The 19,009-nt window shown below is 46.4% G+C and overlaps 1 protein-coding gene across 10 annotated transcripts in view; it reads right to left on the bottom strand.

Annotated features, from left to right (window-relative positions):
* Window positions 1-13,252, bottom strand: part of ITPR1 (inositol 1,4,5-trisphosphate receptor type 1) — a 163,755-nt gene extending 150,503 nt beyond the window's left edge. For all 10 annotated transcript variants that reach the window (XM_071756365.1, XM_071756366.1, XM_071756372.1 and 7 more), the window contains exon 1: window positions 13,087-13,252. The gene's annotated coding sequence lies outside the window, so the exon portion shown is untranslated. The remainder of the gene's footprint in view (window positions 1-13,086) is intronic.
* Window positions 13,253-19,009: the final 5,757 nt, after the last annotated feature.

Genomic DNA, 19,009 nt, shown 5'->3' with positions numbered 1-19,009 from the left:
AGAGATGGCTTTTCCAAGGCCATTTACTGCTTTCTTGGAGACCCTCCTAAGGGTTCAAACCACTGCAACAGCTTTCTGTGCTTCAGGCTTCCATCACCAACACTCAAAGCTCATCCCAGCTGCTCCTCCTCATGGGCTGGCAACTTGCTCTGCAAGGCAGCCCTGCCAGTGAACACTGCCCAGGACCAGACTCACAAATTTAAGCTCAAATAATTGAAAACATTTTCACCCTCTCCAACATCACACCCAAATCACATTTAAATGGTCTAACACCAGGAGAACCAAGCAGCAGGAAATTCTGCTTATTGTCAGAGTGCAGACCTGATGCTGTAGAGGGGATAAATCTTCACTTTCACTCAACATTATCTTGTTTATTAGAAGTGTGAGCATCAGGTTTACCAAGCAGGGCTGGGGCCCAACAAGAACAGATCCACAGAGATTTAGAAGTTGGTTGCCAATGCACTGAAAGCAGAAGCAGAAACCTGAATCTATGCTTTTCTGCTTTTCTTCTACAAAGCTGCAAAAAGCTCTCACTCTGTCCTCACTGCCTCACCCCCAAAGTCCTGGTGGTAATAATAGTAACAACTGTCATTATTATCTAGTCCAAGCCCATTGCAGACATTCTCATGCCTGTAAACCCCTGTGTCATTTGTACAGTTAAAAATAAATTCAGGAAAACAAAGGCCAAGCTCATGTGCAGGGGGAAGAAGCCTCAGCTCCTCTGAAACCCAATCCGTGTGCACACAGAAGCAAAGCATTTGGGCTCAGGTTGTTTGTTTCATGCCAAATCCTGCAGCCACTGCACAGGCTCCACAGTTCCCTTCCCATTTTCCTGATAAGTGGACAGAAAAACATGACCACCTATTTTAAGATATATGTACAAAACATACAGAAATATGCTGAGGGACCAAATTAGCATCACTAGAAATACAGCCTTCCCCATTTCCTGACTTGGATGTTAACTACAGACTTCATACTAAAAAAAAAAAAAAACCTTTTTAGCCCTCAAAATTAAGTTCAGCCCTAAACTGATACAGCCCAAAGCAAAAACTTTCTTAGCCAACAAGAAATGTATATTCTTCTAAGCAATTTCTTTTTACAATGGCATTTAAGGTATCCCATTTGGGGGGTGAGGGGAATTATATCACTGGACTACATCATTTTTCTTGGAAAAATCATTTCTTTGGAAGAGGCAGATGTTCACCACAGCTTTTCCCAAGAGAATGTGAAGGTCAGAATTACTGACTTCCATTAGAGAAGAGAATTTTCCCTTGGAAAAAAAACCCAAAAAAACTCTATCATCTCAGACCATTGACCAAAACCAGGCCCAGGATGGACAATCAAATTTCAGATAACTTTCCAGTTTACAGCCCCAGTTTCCTTTTATTTTCTTGGCTGAGGAAGATCCCAGCATATCATGGTATCACAACCCTGACATTACCATGTTGGGTAGCATGATAGCTACATTCTAAATGAGCCCTTTTGGAATTTATTGACATTTCAATTACTAAAACGTTTAGCATTTAGGACAAACAAATATCTTATGGGTAAGAAGGGCAGTATTACAACTGGAAGCAGCTTGGGTACAGTGTTCAACTGATTGTCATTGCCAGTCTGCTCACCAAATCCTTTTAAATTTTCCAGGGAGAGCTTGCAAAGCATCACTACAGAGCCAGGTTCCTCTTCTGTGTGCTCAGGGTGAAGCTGCCAGGAGCTGACCCCTGCTCCTCTGCAGCTTTGCTGGAGCTAAGACTTCCAAAGGGTTAAACTGGCTACAACCACCTTATTTTTAAGGCTTTTCTGAGGCATGCAGTATTCAGCATCTAAGTCCTCATTCACCCTTCTCTTGGGTTCTTCTTGAACAGTGTTTGCATGCCAAGCAGCAGGATGTTACCTCCAGCAGGAGATGCTTGGATGGAGCACGGCTCTGGTGAAGCACACTGCCTATTCCAGGTAGGGTAGAGCCTCTCTGTAAAATATTTATTTATCCTACAGCTAACCCCAGGCAGAACTGGTCTGATGAATGCTGTCAACACCAGGTATATGCTCAGCATCATGCTGAACCAGCAGCTGGAGTGAGGGACCAAAGGACCCACCAAGTCCCCTTAAAGATAAGATTTATAAGAGAGTAATTTCTAAACCAATTCAGCTTATTTCAAAGCTGCCTTCATCTCACAAGGGACTCGTGACTCCTAACAAAATTCCTCCAATAATTCACCAATTATATGCACTAAACACTAAATGACCAGCTACCACAAATGGAGAATTTTCCACCTCTGGTGGGAAACTGGGATATCTGACATAAGAAGTAGAACTGGCTTTCAAGAGCAAAGTTTCCAGGTCCCCAGTGTGACAGCCTTTTAAAAACAGCTCTGCCTGTCCACATCAGCTCCCAGTGCTCATCCCCCCAGACTCAGTCCTCCATGGGAATCTTCACCTGGAGAACCCATAACCTGAGGCAGTAAAAATCTGTCAGCCTTGGCACTTCTATCCCAGGTTGTAGCACAGACAGACCACAGGGCCAGCTCCCTCCTGGACATGCCAGCCACAGCATCCACCTGTGTCCCCTGGGCTGGGGAGAGGATCCTTCCCTTCCCTTTGGCATTGGCCAAAGACCTGAGCTGACACCAGGAGTCCCTTGGAAGCACAGGGCCTGAGGATTCCCACACACCCCCCCAGTTCCTGCCTCTTATGGCCAAAAGCACAAAACCTCTGCTCAAAAAGCAATTGTGCTCAGCAGACAAACACAACCATTACTCTGTAATTTATCTGAGATATGCCAAGAGCAACCCATTAACATGAGAGGGGGAGGGTCAAGGGAACAGGTGCAGGTATTGCTATGCCAAATCCCAGCTTTAGTGGCATTCCCACATCCTCACAGGAGAGGAGTCCTGCAAGAAAGCCATCACACTGCAGGCTATCAGCCACAGAGCACTCTTGTCCTCTTCCAATAAAGCACTGGGGGAAAACAAGGCCTTTCTAGGCAAATTGAATTGAAAAATCAAAGATAGAGAAATATTCTGGTAAGGAAATTATAGCAGTGTGGCAATATTAGCATATAAATTCAGCAAAGGTGATTCAAAGTTTCTCCAAACCAGTATTACTGGGCTTAAGCAACATCAACAGCAGCAACACAGGTTTTTAAAACAACATTCTTCTCCCACTCTAATTTTGACAGAGAGGCTTAATTTTGGGGACGAGAACTGAAATGTGAACTAAAAGTGGACTGTACATAGATAGAGTAGTTCATATCTACCCAGAGACATCAAAAAGTACTTGAAAGATAAACACATTCTACGGTATTTTTTAAGCCTTGATAGCCTGAGTTCTTTTGATGACATTGGTGATGGCTTCCTCAGGTATATCAGCTGTGGAAAAGCTGGTATATCTTTAAATATGCTTTATATACACTTTATCTGCACAGGAAAATAACATTAAGTCTCTGCTTAAGAATTGAACCCCCCAAAAATATAGAAACCTGCTGATTGTAATGTGAATTGCAAAGTACTGCTTTACAAGTCATTTGGCCATTCCACAGCTTTGCTCGGGGGGACTGGATCTAAAACTGCATCAGCTAAATCCAGGCAGCAAATGAAACCTGCAAAAACTTTCTATTCACCTCAAGAGTTTTAGGACTTGGCTTTCCCCTGCTGCTCTGTGCCAACACAAATCTGTGTCACAAGATTCTGAGTTTGGTCTTCTGACTGAACTGGAAGTGCCACAATTAGAGGCTTCATTTTTGTATTTTTTTACTTACAGATTATCTTGTGCAAACCCCCCAAACAAGCAGCATTTAACACAGCAAAAGCCACTGAAAAGAACCAGTCCTGAAATGCAAACAAAACACTTTGATGGGGTCATTTTACCCATTTACCACCAACACTGCTCTTCCTCTCCAAACCAAAGGTGAAGTCCACAGACCCTCCCTCATTGCTGTCCCCAATGGCTTTAAGGAGAATTAGAATTATTATTTTAGAGCACAAGCAGATTTTATGTGTAGCCTGATGGCCTCGAGTAAGCCAGAATAAATCTGATACAGTCATTGATACTCAACTCTGAGACACTTCAATGTATTTTCCCACAAAAACACAAGTCATGGTGGCAGCTACAGCAGAATTAACAGTGCAAACACTTAGGAATCAAACAGACTCTTAGACACCAAATACCCCAGTGAGCCAGCTGCTTCCTAAAGATCTCAGAAGAGGAAATGCAACTGCTCTGTGAACAGTTCACACCAATTTCTCCCATCACTCATCTAGATCCTGGTGTTAGGTTAGAAAAACAGCTTCAGAGCAATCTGAAGGTTTGCTTTTCTGGAATAGTGGAGTCAAGGCTCCCTTTGGAAGGTCCTCAAGGGGACAGATTGTGACAAGATTTCAGCACCATGCTATCCCTCACCTCAAGACATCTAATGCTGAAAGGTTTTTCCAAGAGTGAAGTTATTTTGCTGATGCTGTGGGAGATTTTAATTCTTTAACCTATGACTGCAAATCCTATTTGTAGAAGAAAGAAAACCAAATATGTCTTATTGCTGATGGTTTGATTTCCAGCAACTGGGATACAAATGACTTAATCTGTTTAAGATTGTTTGAATGATGCTTGTTTTCAGAAAAAAAAAGAAAAAGGAAAAAAAGCTCCTCGCTGTGCCTTGTAGTCCCATGATGTACTCAGTTCTCTATTATCATATTTCCACTGTGGTTTAGTGCTCAATTAACTAGAGACTGGCAATTTTACATGTACTGTTACAGAAATTGGAGCAGCACTTTATCCAAGTCTTTTGCAGGATGTAGGTTGCTTAGGTAAGAACAGAATCTCAAGCCATAATTAACTGCTTCAATTTCATTTCTGCAGACAGGGAACAGCACAGGGGAAATATTGGTTCGTTTTTAAACAGAAAAAAGGTAAGAGTTTAGGAGTAGAGAAAAAAAAAAAAAAAACCAAACAGAAAAGCAAACATAAAGCAGAGTTTAATGGCAGAAGCTATTGCCATGCACCTGAAGAATCATCCCTAAACTAAGAGGTATCACTAACATTATATCAAGACTTGATCACTGAGAGCCCAGAAGAGCAGGCAAGTCAGTGTTTGTTCAAATGGAGTTGGGTTCTTGGTATTTGTAAATCAGGCCAAACTAACATTTTTTTCAATGCCCCCAAACCCTCACCTCCTGTATTTCAGTGAAATTTCAGTGCTTTAACAATTTGGTAAATCCAAACTTTGTAACAAGATTACTAGGCTGAAAATTTCGCCCTGAAACAATGTTCCTCATAACCACCATTTCTCTAATGGTTTCCATGGCTTTTTGGATACCACACACCCAGCCTTCTGTGTCTATTTTTACAGGTGCAGCTACATTTTTTTTTTTTAAAAAAAATTGAAATAAAAACCTGATGTTTCCCATTCTTGTTTCAATAAATAAAATCAAAAGGTTCCCTCCCTGAGGGCTGTGAGAAAGATTCACAAGAATCCCATTAGAAGAGCCAAGGCAGGGAGGAAGTGCTCTATTTAAAAGATCATCTGGTGAATAATCAGGCTGGGGACAGAACACATTTGCAAAGCTCCTGACTTAGCAGATCCACGGGGAGCTCTTGGCAGACACCAGGGACAGGCACAGAGTGGGGTTTGGGCAGCAGAGAGTCCCACAGACCCCACAGGACATCTCAGGGAAGTTTCTTCCCCCTCAGCTGGGCAGCAAGGCAGGAGCAGAGTGGGAGCAGCACAGGGCCCATGTCCCATGTCCCATGCCAGGAGGACAGGGAGCACCCAGCTCCATGGATTCCAAGGTCAGGATGCTCACCCTGACACTGGCTGCAGGAACAGGAATTGGGGTGGGTTCTGAGAGGCTTCAGCATCGCCCATCTGATGCGCATGCAGTTACATTGTAGAGATTACAAATAAAAAAAAAAAAATATTTAGAACATCAGCACAGTGCCTTTATCTACCACACACGATCACTGCAGCCTTTCATGTCTAGGAGCCTGCTCGCTGCCCCAAAAATTGTCACCTGCTGAACCAGGAGATTAAAGAGGAGAAATGCACCTTCTGAAGAGAAAGGGGGTTTCCTCCCCACACTTACAGCACAGCAGATTTTTCTATAGTTTGCAGTCTGAAGAAGCAAGCTGGAGCCAGGGGAAGGAGGGAGCAGGACAGAACTTTCTCAAGGACACACAGTGGGTCAGGCTCAGAGCCCAGATCTGAATCCAGGTCTCTGGAATCCCCATCCACACCACCTCTCTCCTCCCAGGAGGAAGCTCAGTCTCTCAGCACATCTCCTCAAGCATATTTCCCCCCTTTTCTTGAAGGGAGTTGGAAGAGGCTATAAATGTATACAGCAGAATGGTGATGATAGTTACATTCTATTCATATTTGATACTACACAGATAAATAACTTTTTTCCTTTTTTTAACCATAACAATGACAAAGTCATTCAGAAGTTGCTCCAAAAAGGTGCAACAAAAGTCAGTTTAAGAGAAAGAAACAGATACAGTCATTTTGATAACCTAAACCTCAAGAAGTCCTCAATCCAGCAGCATGCATAAGATGCATTTCTCCTCAGAAAGAGTGCCTGCTTTTTTTGGTTTGGTTTGGTTTTGCATCCACCCAGTGCAACCAGACAAGCTAGTTACAGAAAATCCAGGTCAAAAGAACCACACTCATAACAACACTAAGCAGAAGTTACACTTTGACAGTGTATCTTACACATCAGACTGAGGTAAGAAACACAACTGATGGATCCTACTGGCAGACAACTGCAGAAAGCTGGGGAGGAAAAAAAAAAAACAAAACAAAAAAAAAATCTATTAGAGATAACACTGTCAGAGGGGAAAAAAAAAACCACCAAAGAACTTTTTTGTGTTTCACACCAAGTATGACCTGAGAGCATCTTTTTAATTCCATTAGAAGTCAGCAGCACTTACAGAAGTTGATACTTACTGAGGTTTGTACTTACTGGCTCTAACTCTGATGGAGGGAGGCAGCTGAGACGTCAGCCTCTGGACGAGGCCCCTACAAACACACTGAGTTTTCCAGAATATTTCTATTAGAAGAGAGTTGGGACATGCCAAAAGAAACAGGACAACCAATGTCATGGGGAAAGAGAGCAAGCTTGGTTTACAACACCAAATGGAGCTTGGCCAAGGGAATAAAGCAGCCAGGGAAGAGGGTACAGCAGAGTCCCAGTTTCATTTTCATGGCCATGTCTCTGCTGAGGCTTCACCACAGACCAAGCTGTCTCCTGCTGCCACAACCCTCACACCTGAGCCTCCATGCTTCCTTCCTCACAAGATACACACCCTTTAGCAAATGCAGTACTCCCTAAGCAAAAAACCAAAGCAATTTCCTTGCCTGTCAGCCTCAGATAGCCTTCAGCTGCCTTCCCCTGCTCCTCTCGTCCTCAGCCAACACCTTCACCCTCTGCACCTCCTGCCCCTCTCATTTCTCCCTCTGCCCATACTGCACCTTGGGGGAGGTTCTCTGCCCTCCATGGTCTCACTGCTCTCGTTCTCCAGGACTGGGCTTTGCTGGATGCCTCCTGGGAGCCTCGGGTCCAGGTTGATGATTCAGTTGATGCTTTTCTTCCACTAGCAAGGAGTCTCTGCTACTGAAGGTTTGTCAGGCTGCTCTCCAGCTGCAGCATCCCCTGCCAAGGACAAGCTCTCTGCTCTTGCCTCCTGGACACCTCAGCAGGCACCCAGGGCTGCAGACTAAAACCCAAGTGCCTGTGACAAGCAGCTGAAGAGGAGGAGCCACCACCAGCACATGATGAGCACGTGTTGGGAACCACTGGTGGCCAAGGGACCTACTTTGAGCCTTGCTGCTCTAAAAAAACCCAATGGGCTGGGCTCCTTTACGGATGAAGGCTCCAGTTCCCAAACTGACTTGGACATGTTGGCCTCCCAAGAGTCATTTTCTAGAATGCAAGCACGAGTCCTTCTTCTGAAGCAAAGGCTCACAGTCCTGCACCACCTTATCTCACCTAGAGCATCAGCAAGTGAATCTACTTAACCCTTACAGGCAGAGGAGTAGCTAAGGCTTGCAGAGCAATTTTAATCATGAAGTTGTAAATTAATCCATCCCAGATCAAACAGCATCAGCCAATTCAGGCATCTGCCTTTGTGTCCATGCAACTCAAGATGAGGAAGAAGTGAGATGAAGAGATGCATCTGGGCTGCAATGGAAAAGTTCTGCAGAACTTCTTGGCAGATTTCTCAACTTTTTGTTGAGGTGGAGAGAATAGGCCAAGGTGCAAAAGAACCGTCTGCAAAAAAAGTTTAGTGTGAAACTGCTATGAAATAACTCCCAAAATTTGGGGAAAAAAATAAAATAGCTACAGCCTTTTGGCAGTAGCCACTTTTTGGCTACTGGGATCAGAAATTTCTTGCATGTACACAGAGATTACAAAGACTGCAGACATTTTGCAGACAGCACAGATGAAGAGGGAATTAAATATTTGTGTGCATCATTACACATGGATCCAACATCCAAGCCTCATTCCTATCTCCAAAAACTGAAACATTTCTCTAAAATCCTGACATAGAAATTTGCTTCATCTGCCAGTCAGCATTGTTGGAGCTATTCACCATCCTTTCTGCTCCTCACCTTGGCACTCTGGCACACAGGGATGCAGTGACATTACCAGAGCCTAATAACAAGTACCCCCATGTTTCTAATGCATTTTTCCCTGCAGAGGGTTAACTTGCCTAGATCTGCAGTGACATTTTATTCTCCATACAGAACAGTTAGGAAGGAAAAATAAGTTCTGATCTAAATCTTGATAGGCTTAACCAAAACCACAACTATGAAAATGAAACTTTTCAAAGTTCAGCATCCACAGCTGAGTTGTGCAGCTCTCCACAGCTGGAGTGCTGTTCCTCTCATCTTCGTTTCATCTCAGTATTTTTTTATTTTCCCCCGAAGGGATTCAGTTCCATAAAACACAAGTGCTCTGAAGACTTGGAAATGTATTTTCTTAACAGGTACAGAACAAACAAGAACAACACACACATTCTCCCTGCAGCTGCCAATCTCCTGAGCACCCTGGAAAGGGAGTTGTGCCCCCATACCCAGCCACCCTCCAGCTGTGCTGGGATGGAGAAGCAGGAATTAGCTGCTGGAGTGCTTCCCTACCTCCTGCTGGGAAGAGAAACCAGAGAGGAATACCGAGGCAGCTCCTGGCACCCTGCCACCTGCAGCAGCCCCTGGGAGATGCAGGGCAGAGGAATCCCTGTGAGCAGCTCTGGCCACAGACACTGCCCGATGCCTTCCCAACCCTTCTGCTCCACAGCTGTACCTGGCTGCACCCACACAGGCCCCTCTGTCCTACTGCTCACAGGCTTTTAACTCACCCTCTGCACTCTCACACAAAAGAAGTAGGAAAAAAAAAAAAAAAAAAAAAAAAGGTTCCAGGCTACTGAAGCAACAGCAACTGGTGACGGTGCAATGACAGCAAAAGAAACTGATTCTGAACATAGTGTGAGGCAGATTTTTACAGAACCAGGTTAATGCCATGGTCACATTGTGACAGAAAAATTACATTTACATAACTTTGTATCAGCACACCATTTTCTACTTTTAAAATCCTTCTGGTCTCCATAAGCTGCTTTGGTGAAGCTGCCTTCCCTCACACTCACCCACGGGTGTGTGAGCAGCTTGTCTACCAGCTACTACTGAGCCACTACCCTCATCCCACCTCCCACGGGAGCTTGAGATTCCTCCCGGCTTCAAGAAGTAACTCTACAACTATCTTGTATTTGTGGGGTAATAATGTCTCCAAGCCTTCCAGCACACTCTGCAACTTGACACATCAGATACTCCTAAGGAGTACACTATGCACTGAAGAATTACCACACACAGCATCACAGGGAAACAACCCCACCAAAACCAAAAAACAACCAGAATGGGCTACACCTGCTTTTCTGACTGCTTCATCAAAAAACAGGCATGAGACAAAGGCTCCAGGTACCTGGCTCCTCTTTTAAGCTTATTTCAGGGCACTGAAAAAGATGTTTCACCTCAATACTGTCTGTATCAGCAATTTATCAGCAGTGACAAGTTGTAGCTAAGTGAGTGTTGGTCTCTTCTCCCAAGTAACAAGTGACACAACGACTGGAAAGGGGCTCAAGGTGCATCAGGGGAGGTTTAGATTGGATAGGAGGAGAAATTTCCTCCCCAAAGGGTTGCCAGGCACTGGAACAGGCTGCCCAGGGAAACAGCTGAGTTCCCATCTCCAGAGGGGTTTGAAAGCTGGGTGCTGAGGGACAAGGCTTCACAGTGGACTTGTCAGTGCTGGGTTAACAACTGGGCTTGATAATCTTAGAGGTCTTTTCCAAGTGAGGCAATTCTATGATCTTACAGGAAGCAGATGAAAGGATGTCCTGCTTCCAGAAGGGGCTTCTGAACCACACCAGCTGGTGCCTGAGCACCCACCAGGGCTGTTCCCTTTCCCCAGCACACATGAGCACAGTCCTGGGCAAGCTGGAAAGTTGTCTGTATGTTTCATCCAAAATCTGCCCCTCTTGCAGGGGACTGGCCATCTCCTCACACTGCTCATCCAGTGCTGCCTTTACAACAAGAGTTGCCATAAATCCAGACCAAGCCTTCCCACCACACACCCGCAGGACACCAGGGGCTGCAAGGCTCACTCTAAGGTGCAAATACCACTTGTGAGCTGCCAGTACTCCAGATTTCTTCACTTGATTTTCCCACTCTCTAGTCTACCCACACCAGCATGGATTCATTGAGGTGAAGCCAGAGGATTCAAGGTGCCATAAGTAAAACCACTTTACACCCCTTGTTCACAAGCAGAGACCACAGCTCTCATTTACCCCACCTCTGCCCCATTATCAGTCCCAGCAGAGCCTCTCCATCCAGCTGTTCTTCATAAACCTGCACTTCCAGCAAAGGTCACCAAAGAAAAGTACCAACCAAGTGCTCCCCCTTTCAGTGCTCTTCACTAGGGCCTCTTCCACCCTCCAGTGATGGTGTCCAGGACTAGCAAAAATCCTAGAAAAATGAACTATTTCTCACAGTTAAGCTCCACCCCATGATTGCAAAGGCAAACAAAAGTTACTCTTGCTGTTTGTTCACTTCCTAATTTATGAACTCCTGTAAGAGGAAACCAGATCACTCTCTATTTCAAGGCTTAATCAACATTGCAAAACAAGCAGATGGAAAAACACTCACCTAAGCAAATGCTTCAATCTCAGGGTGGAATAAGGTATTTTAACAAGAAAAAAAACGTTATTGATAAACAAAATGTCCTAAAGAACACGTTAGAAATAATTAGCTCAAATAGCTCACTTGACAGCACTCCTGTAACAGCTTGCTTTCAAAACCACTGGAACTGTGTTTTTCATTTCCACAATGACTCCTTTTTTTTTTTTTTTTTTTGGTTGTTTACACACACTGACCACTACATAGTTGCACCTTTTCAAGTCATTGGTTTCTGTAGCAATCAACTTTCACATTTGTTTCATCAAGTGTCCTGTTACACCACAATTTTTGGCCTGACCGATGGCCCCAGTTTTCTCTACCAGCGTGGATAAGCAAAGCTTTGCTGCAACAAACCGACCTTACACCAACAAAGCCACTGAGTATTTAGAACCCCGAATGTTTGTTGTGTGAGGAAATTGACTTAAAGTAGAGGTTCAGAAAATAAACAAACAAAAACCCCAGTGCAGGGTAGCCCGTTCATATAACCACAGAGAAACCACTGAGGGAATGAAAACTGGCTTCACATCCCATCCCACACTCAGACAGCTGAACCCTGCAAGGAAAGCAATTCAAATGTGAGCCTTTGGACTGGGCTCCGAGTCAGAGAGTCTCTTGGCTCAACAGGTTTGGAAGTCCTGGGATATCAGGCAAATTCTTAGCACAAGAAAAGAAACTCAAAAGCAAGTAGCAAAGTGCATATTTAAGAAATGAAAGAGGTACTGGCCCTCAGTAATAGATAAAACGAAAGCTACTATACATGCATCCCAGTTATGTAGAGTTCTGAGTGCCTATAGCTTCCCAAGGCAAGGATCTGGATTGTATTGGCCAGGTTTCCCTTTCTCCCTTTCCTGATCTGTGACCAGCAGCCCCACAGCACGAACCATCTCCAGCTGAGCTGCTGCGCGTGTGTGAAAGGACAGCTTTGAGGAGGGGATTCAAACCTTACACCTGTTGGAGCCTTTTGTTCTACAAACTTCTGTGAGCCAGTCTGACCTCACACGGGGCAAAGAGGTTTTACCCCAAGCCATGGCCACCACATCGTGCCCACTGCCACCTGCAGCTCCCCAGCAAAGCCCCAGCACCCGGGCAGCACAAAGGGGGCTGAGGAGCAACAGGCTGTGGAGCAGCCTCTCTGCAGCCAGAGGAGCCCCAGGGCAGCCCCCAGGCCCCCACAACCAGCAGAATTAGCAATAATTGAGCTTTTAGGCTGAAGAGGTAAACCCGCTCAGAACTATGGCACACCCCACGAAAAACGGGGAGCACACACACGCCGCCTCCCCCTCGCTGAAGCCCAGTTATTAAAGTCCAGGAAACGCCTAAATATTTGGCCTGTCAGACCCCTTACCGAGACCCTCCGAAACACGCACCCCCACTTGCCCGGCTTTTGCCCATTTAAGAAAAAGATCGCCCGTGGACAAGCCCCCAGCCGCGCTCCCAAGTGTTTACATAACGCCGAACATCCCTTGCAAAAGAGCCTCAACTCCGGGAGGAAAACCAGAGGGAAAGTTGGAGCGGACACACGGCTCCAGCGCCGAGGCCTCGCTCGTCCCGCGGACAAGAACGGGATCAGCCCCGCGTGGCGACCGTGACCCCGGTCCTGCGGGGCAGCGCCCACAGGCACTGCGGAACCACCCGGGAGGGCGGAGAGGGCTCTGCCCCGTCCTGCCGGGGATCCCCTGTCCGGACATCCCCACCGAGGCCCAGCCCCGGCCCCGGCCTGCAGCCCCCGGCCCCGCACCCAGAGCCCAGCGGCGGCCTGGGGAAGGGGCTGCCCCGACGGCCGGAGCGGGGAAGGGCTCTCCGCTTCCCTCCTTCTCCGCTTCCTTCCCTCCCTCCCTCCCTCCCTCCCCATCTCCTGCCCGTCCCACCGACCCTACCTGTCTCCGGTGGCGGCGGGGCGGGCTAGCGGCGGTTCGGCAGCCCCATGCTGGCGGTGCGGTGCGGTGCGGTGCGGCGCTGCCCGGTCCCGTTAGGATGGAGGCTGCGCCGAGCTCCCCCCGCCCGCCGCCGCCTCAGCTGCACATCCACATGGTTACTGCGCCCGGAGCTCGCCGCCGCCCTTTATATTCCCCGCGGGGCTCTCTGGGTAGCGGAGTCCTGCCCCGCCGCACCGCCGCCCCGGCCCGGCCCCCAAGGACTACAACTCCCAGCGTGCCCCGGGGCGGCGGGATGGGCCCCGCGGGACGGGGGTGACCCCCGGGGCTCTGCCCGGGCCGTGGGAGCTCTGCGTCCCCCAGGGCTGGGTGCTCACGGCGTGTCTGAGTCGGGGGGGATCACGCTGGGTTTTGTTCGCGGGGCACGGTACGGAGTCCCGGTACCGGGCGTGCGGGGGAGCGGTGCTCCCGGAGCGCCCACCTGCAGCCCGGAGCAGCGGGGTACACCGGCACGGCTTCACCGGCCACAAACCGCAGGGAAAATAAAATCGTTAGAAATGGGGGTCTGGAGCACGGCTCGGGAAGGGCAAACCAGCGGAGAGATGACGCTGAAAACATCAGGGGTGCGATCCCGCCAGGCTGGGGACACGCACCGCGCTCTCGCTGCCGGTAATTCCCTCGGCGGGAGATAAGAGCCTGGGACCGGGAGCGGGGAACCGGCTGGTTTGCAGGAGAAGAGCTGAAAAGTTGGGTTTCCTCTTGGGTGAGGCTGTGGTGCTAACGTTAAAGCTCGTTCTGTGACTGACAAAGCACCTCCAGCCAGAATGACGAGCAATGTTTTGGTTTTTTTTAAAAAAAAAGAAAAAAAAAAAAAGAAAAAGACATTTCCTTTTATTTATTGCTTTGTGCAATTATGTGTCCTTAAGAATAGGAGTCAGGGCATGTTGTCTGCGATCACAGCGTAGTTTCTGTGCCCTCTGAAGGGTACACGTGGCTCTGTTTGGCAGCACTGAGCGCCGTGCTGAAGCGCATCCAATGTTTGCGCCGCAGAACTGCTGGATCACTTTAATTGGCTTAAGGTGAAGGAAAAACCTCTTCCCTCCTCCCCCTTCCACCCGCACCTACCTGCTGCCTCGGGAAACAGCTGGGAACTGGTGCGTAACCCCGCTCATGGCTTGTTTCCCGCTGAAGGCACTGGGCGGCTGCTGGAAGGAGGGAACAAACCTGATCAGCCGGTGGCCCGGTTCGACACGACCTACCGCTACATTGGGTCTTCATTAAAAACAAAAATAACACGGAGCAGTTGTGGTTATGTCTCTCCAGTGAGAATATGCAGAAGTTGAAGCCCATGAGTTACTGAAGGGCTTAAGCAAAGGTCAGTGACCAGCGGGGTATGGTTTTCATAAACAGCTGCAGCCCTCCGAGCCATTACTCATCAGAACTCTGGCAGAGTAACGGTGCCTGATGCCATTAGGTAATCCTAATGAATTCTTGTGTAATCAAATCTAATCTCTGGGTGAGTTCAGGAGGCTGGGGACAGTGAATGGCTGGAACGCCTGCTGCTCTGAGGCACTGACACCAGAGCCGGTGGCAAAGAGCTTTGCCCACGGAACACCTTGGGGGCTGTGCCAGAGCTGTGCCTTGAAATGTCCTCCTCACCCAGTGCCCCAAAAGAGCAGCAGCAGTCTGTTAGGAACGGCGTGGGATGGAAGCCAGGTTTTTGGGGAAATTCCCGCAGAGAGAGATCGAAGGCGTCCCCCAGGCACACCCAACCTGACAGCATGAAGTGCTGAGAACACGGGGTACACGGGGACAGCAGGGACCTGGGGACACTCTGCTCCTCCCCAGGCTGCAAATCCTCAGCTCCTGGCACCGAGCTGCAAACATCTCCCCATGCTTTGTCTCCTGCTGCTTCTGCTGCCTCCCTGCCCTCTGCTCTTGCAGCCTCTCCAGAAGGTAGAATATCAAAGAATATAATTTTCTCTCATGGACCACGTTTGCTTCTGGACCAGGGTCAGTTCTTCAAAGGCTGTGAGTACTGTGCTACTGAAGGCCCTTCAGACAAAAATACTGAGTAAGTAGTGCAAAGATATTGCTAGATTTGAAGCAGTGTTGGCAAAGACAAGATAATAATGAAAATTTGAAGCCACAGAAAATGTTCCCATTTCTCTTTAGGAACTTGCTTTGGGATGCTGCTGCAGGCATGGTGAGTTCACAGGGTTCCTATAATCTTACAGCTTTAAGAAGAGATGAAGCACTAAGGCAGTCTGCAAATGAAAAAAATTAACACAAAAGTACCATGGAATTATTCTCTTAAAGCAACTGCTCCCAAGATGGGGAATAAAGCCCTGTTCAATCAGCAGCAAACAAGGGCGTGGGTTTAAATCACACACACATACACGAAGAGGTCTAAGGAATGAGAATTGTTCAAGAATTCAGTGAGGAAATAGTGAAAAAAAACCTTCTTGGTAATATCACTCAGTCGTCTTTCTTCAACGCCATTGATGAAAGGTGTTAAAATGAATTTTGAAGTATTTTATTAGCAAAGAATGATAACAGTATTGTCTAGTTTTATGCTGCCAAATTTGCAATTCCTCATTGACTTCTCTGGACTGTTTCAGTCAGAAACACTCCAGCACCCTAGGTGGGTTTGCACTTTTTTTTTTTTTTTTTTTTTTTTTTTTTTTTTTTTTTTTTGCCTCTACAGTTGGTTCAGGTGCACAAGCAGCAACCCCAGAAGAAAAATTAGAATAGAAGATATTCCAGGCAGCCACCAGGATTCTAAGCATCAAACTGTCTAATCCTACTCGTGGTTGGTCTCCATGATGAGGCAGATGATCACAAAGCTTTCCATCCTCAGAGCTGTTCATGCCAGCACTGCAGCATTAGGAGATGAAAAACACTCCTAACAATAGGGACAAGTGCTAGGCAACATCCCAGCTTCTCAGCTTCGTGCTCAAAAGTGTCTCACTGCTATAGTATTGCAGTAAGAGTGAAATCAGTGTTTTAATCCTGGGGTACTCAGTGTGAGGAAAGGGAATAATTAAACCCTGTGTGGAAGAGATTAGCTGCCTGTAAGCAAAGGAATTAGGACCACAAATGTGATCAATAGATTGACACCAGCAAAAGTTCTCAGAAGCCTCCAGGATTACAAACTGGAAGGTGGATGTTGCTCAGAAGCAAACTGTAACTGTAATTATTTCATTTGGCCTCCCGAGAGAATAAAAACACGAAGCTTCCTGGTGGAAGCACAGAAATGGTGCAGAAAAGAATTCTAGGAAAAGGAGCAGTGAGAACAAGTGGGCACAATGCACTGGAGAACTGTCCCAGCTCATGGGAAATGAGCTGATTTTCCTGAATTCCATCATGATGCAGCCAGAACCCCGTGGCTTTAATAAGGTGAAGTTATCCTGGCAGACTGTTTTCAGCTCAAGAAGTCTGTAGAATTTGGATGCCTAGGTTTTGCTGCCATATCAGTAAATTGCACTGTAAATTTGGAAGGAGAAAATAAGTTATATTTACTTTGTGTTTTCATAGAGATTCATTAAAGCATGGGGCTAGGACCACTGCTCAACATAAAAGAAATGTTTTTATTTTCTGACTCTGAAGCAGCAATTTTACAATTAATTTTGTATTCATTTGTTTTCCTGCACTCTGTTGCTTTCTTAAGTACATTCTCAGGGCAAAAGGGACTAATGATGGATAATTGAAAACTCTGCTTGTGAAGACTGCCAGCACTGTCATTTTATATACAGTAAAATTTGAGTAGTGTTCCTCTCCAGTACTAAAGAAAAACAACAAAAAACCCACAACCCAACTGCTCCTTCACTATAGCCATGCTTATTTTTGCTGCACAGTCATAATCCTTATAGGGGAAAAATTATATATATTAAATCTTTTCAATTAATATCCCACAGAATGAGTAAATATTTCTTTCAGCACTGTAGAGGATCCAGAAGAGGATCCATTCTGCTGACAGCCCTGGAGAGCAGCTCCCACACACAGTAAAGATTTACATGACAGAGCACTGAAATCCTCACAAGTAAGTGAACCACAGGAAAAAAAGAAGGAAGCATTACCAGGTCCCTGGTGCAGAAGGCATGGACAGCTCTGGATTGAGAACGCTGCTCACCACCTGCCTCAGGCTCCAGACCTTGGCTGCACAGGGAGAGCACAGGAAGGAATCCAAGGGCAAATGGACCCTTTCTGCCTGGGGATGAGAGCAGGATTCAGGATTTCTGGCACATAATAAACCAGGCACCTGCTACTCCCCCAGCTCCTTAGCAGGGGGACAGTGAGTAGGAGGAGCCTTTGCCCTGATCACAAAGTCCCAGCCAGCCCAGCTGGCAAGGACTGGGGTAGTAATTTGCTTCTTGCTACTAAGAGCAAATTGCTGCCTCTCCCAGGAGCAAAGCAGGAGCCCATTGTACCTCTCTGAACTACGTTTCCATTCCTGACCTGCTCAGCTTGCACACTACCATGGTGCCATTCACCTGGCTTGTGACAAGCTGCTTCTCACTTCCCTGCATTGAAAACTTTTGTAAAGAAAACCCAGTAAAGAAACCTGCAGTAACAGGATTTGATATTCACTTGGAAGGAAAAACAGGTTTCTGCTTCCCTGCCTTCGTGGTGATGTTTTTGCCATAAAGACTGGATGATACCATCCTTGGTAAAATCCATTTGTAAGTGTGAAAAATGGAAATCCTGGGATAGATTGTTAGGGGTTGGAAAAGACCTCTGGAGATCATCTAGTCCAACCTTTCTCCCAGGGCAAATCCACCTAGAGCAGGTGGCACAGGATGACATCCAGGCAGGTTTTGAATGTCTCCAGAGACAGAGACTTCACCACCTCTCTGGGCAGCCTCTTCCAGTGCTCTGCTGCCTTCACAGAGAAGAAATTCCTCCTCATGCTTAGATGTAACTTCCTATCTTCAAATTTGTGCCCATTACCTCTTGTTCTGTCACTGGGCAGGACTGGAAAAGACTAGCCCCATCCTGACACCTACCTTTTAGGTATTTATAAGCACAGAAGTGCTCAAGGAAGTTCCATTTCTTTATTTTTTTCTTTATTCCTTATTCTGAAATGATGATGAGTTGTGTCATCCCCAGTAAAGAGAAGATGAGGGCTCTCATGGGAGGAAGACATGTACCCAGTTTTATGTTAGATACTACTCTTGAACAAAAAGGTGTAAGCATTTACTTTTTTGGTCCTCAGACCTGAAATTTGTAGGAATCCCTGACTATCTTACACCCTGCTGCCTTTCCTTCAGCTGCAGTTTAGTTGCATCTTTTTGCTGCAAAGGAGGAAGAAGAAGCATAGGACACATGGGTGCTGATGGCCTCAGCCAGAGCCCAAGGGCTGGAGAACCCCACCCTTGGCACAAGTTACCAGCAATGACTTTGAAGAGAACTTACAAAAGGGCCTCGTCCTCACTTGTGCTGAGCAATCCCCACACACAGGGGACTGCTCCTTACCATGGGCATTGCTAAATAACCACTGCTCACCTACAGCCACCTCTGCTTGCAGGCTTTGACATCTCAGGGTGGGAAGGCTTAAGGGCAGCATCTGTATTCTTTTTTTTTTTCTTTCCTTTTTTTTTTTTTTTCCTTTTTTTTTTTTCCTTTTTTTTTTTTTTCCTTTTTTTCTTTTTCTTTTTTTTCTTTTCTTTTTTCTTTTTTTTTGTTGTTGTTGTTGTTTGTTGTTGTTGTGGGTTTGTTTTTTTTTTCCTTTGGAGGTTGAAATGAGCATTAAACCGTTGTGCCAATGGATTATACTGATGGATAATCTGGAAACACTTTTTTGGGAACACAGCCCTATCCTGCATTAATTCTACACATAAGGATGTTAATTGCAGCAGGTGCTGGGCAGGTATCGTGGATAAACGTGAGTAATCTATAGGTTAAATCCCATCCCTTAGGTACCACA

The sequence above is a fragment of the Heliangelus exortis genome, chromosome 12 (genome assembly GCF_036169615.1).
Source record: "Heliangelus exortis chromosome 12, bHelExo1.hap1, whole genome shotgun sequence".
Lineage (NCBI taxonomy): Eukaryota > Metazoa > Chordata > Aves > Apodiformes > Trochilidae > Heliangelus > Heliangelus exortis.
Note: the sequence above shows the minus strand (reverse complement) of the source record. Positions and strands in the feature narration are given on the sequence as shown.